This window comes from Gossypium raimondii, chromosome 3 (genome assembly GCF_025698545.1).
Source record: "Gossypium raimondii isolate GPD5lz chromosome 3, ASM2569854v1, whole genome shotgun sequence".
In the NCBI taxonomy this organism is placed as follows: Eukaryota; Viridiplantae; Streptophyta; class Magnoliopsida; order Malvales; family Malvaceae; genus Gossypium; species Gossypium raimondii.
This window is the reverse complement of record NC_068567.1, coordinates 16,471,754-16,473,904: the sequence shown is the minus strand read 5'-3', so window position 1 is coordinate 16,473,904 and position 2,151 is coordinate 16,471,754. Positions and strand designations below refer to the sequence as shown.

The window sequence follows — 2,151 nt, the reverse complement described above, 5'->3', positions numbered from 1 at the left end:
CTTTTAGTGAAAGCAACAATTTCAAATTCCCCTAGTTTGTGCGTCTTTGAAAATATGTCATTCATGAACTTTACGTAATTGGCATTTGCTCAAATGCTTTCACCAATGGTTTGCTGAGATGAAGTTGCTTCAGGACATCCAAGAAAATTTTAAATTGAAAATCTTGCTTCGACTTTTGAGATCACTGAGCAAAAGGTGGTAGTGGCCTTCATTCAACTTGTTGAGGTTGTCTTTCCATGACATTCTTATTGGAAATATAAGCTGATTCTGCTTTAACAATTTTTTGTTTGCTATTCTCAATTGTAGATTTCTCCACCACTGGTTCTGAATTCACCTTATGTGTGAAACCTGTGCCATCTTCTTCAACAACGACATCATTAACAACTCCAGGTAGTTGGGTACCACTTCTAAGTGTAAAGGATTTGCAATGATCCTTCTAATGGGATCCTAAATTTTCAATATCACTCGGCAATGGTTCTTCCCTTCTTGAGCTTAATGCACTGGCAATTTGCCCCACTTGGTTTTCTAAAGCCCTTAAAGATACTGCTTGACTCTATATTACAACATCGTTCTTGGCCATGTATTCTTGCAATAGCGCTTCCATAGATGAAGATGATGATGAAATTTTTTGAACATTTTGTTGTGGCATAAGTTGATTGTATCTAGGTTGTGTATTTGTGACATTCTGTCGAACAACATTACTGGAATTTCCCACTCCTTGATTCCTCCAATTGAAATTAGGATGTTGTTTCCATCCTAGATTATATGTATTGGAGTATGGGTTATTTTTTCGATTGAAATTTCCATTTAACATACTGAAGCTGGATTTGATAGGCATTTATCAAAAACATGATATTTCCCATAATAAACACATGTTAATTCTGCTACTTTCATTTCCTGCAGTACAGCTGATGTCTTCAATGTTTTAATCATATTAGTTAGGGATGATACTTGAGATATTAAGGAAGTGATCACATAAAGCTCCGTAGCTTTAGCAACTCTTCTTCTAGTACCCACTCTTGTAGTTGGATATTGATAATCATTGTTAGCTATTCTTTCCAGAATTTCATATGCCTCATTATACAATTTATTTAGCAAAGTCCCATTGAAAGATACATCAACTACCATTCTTGTATGTGCATTCAGTCCATTATAAAACATTTCCATTTGAGTCTAGTTCAAAAAACCATGCATCAGACATTTTTTGATTAATTCCTTGAATTGCTCCCAAGCTTCATAAAATGTCTCATCTTCAGATTGTCAAAAAGATGTAATATCGTTACTCGATTTGACATTCCTATTTGGAGGGATGTATCACAACAAAAACCTTTGACAAATTTCATTCAAAGATTCCACCGTTCCTAATGGTAAAGCATTCAACCATGCTTTGGTATGATCTCGCAATGAATAAAGAAATAGCTTGAGTCTTAGGGCATCTTCCTGAACACCCTATTTCCTCAATAAATCACAGACCTCCAAAAAGATTCTTAAATTTATTCATGAATCTTTAGTAGGTAATCCACTAAACCATCCTACTATTTGTAGCATTTGAAACATCACTGGTTTCAACTCAAAATGTTGAGCTTGAATATGTGGCCTGACAATCCTTGGATTCAAATAATCTAAGATTAGCACTACATGTTCTCTAATGGTTCTTTCTCTATCATCTATCACACGTGGAATATCAACATCCCTACCATTCAGATTTAATGGATGTTCTTTGCCTAGATCATTTCCAATCATTTCTATCTCTCGCAATTATTTTCTCTTTCTTCTCAAGGTTCTCTAAATTTCAGGATCAAAATGATATTCTTTGTTCTCAGGAATACCTCTACTCATAAACTAGCAACAAAACTAAAAAACAATCAAAAGTAGCTAAAGAAGCTCAAACCAACAAAATTAAATAGATAATAACAAACCAAAATTCACCAATTTTATCGATCCCCAACAATGGTGCCAAAAACTTGTCATGTGTGAATATGTAATGTGAATGTGCAAGTATAAGTGTCGAATCAAGTAATAAAGTGATAAGTGAGATCGTATCTATAGGGATCGGAATAGGTAAAAAGATGGTTGAGTTGTGAATATAAACTTGAAGTGAAGTACTAATGTATTAAATATAAAAATCAAATAATAAGTAAAATGTTGTGG

General features: G+C 33.9%; 1 non-coding gene across 1 annotated transcript; it reads left to right on the top strand.

The window, feature by feature from the left end:
* The first annotated feature begins 1,183 nt into the window (after window positions 1-1,183).
* LOC128040125 (small nucleolar RNA R71) lies at window positions 1,184-1,290 on the top strand. The gene has a single exon (XR_008194784.1). It is a non-coding gene; the product is annotated as a small nucleolar RNA R71 (small nucleolar RNA).
* Window positions 1,291-2,151: the final 861 nt, after the last annotated feature.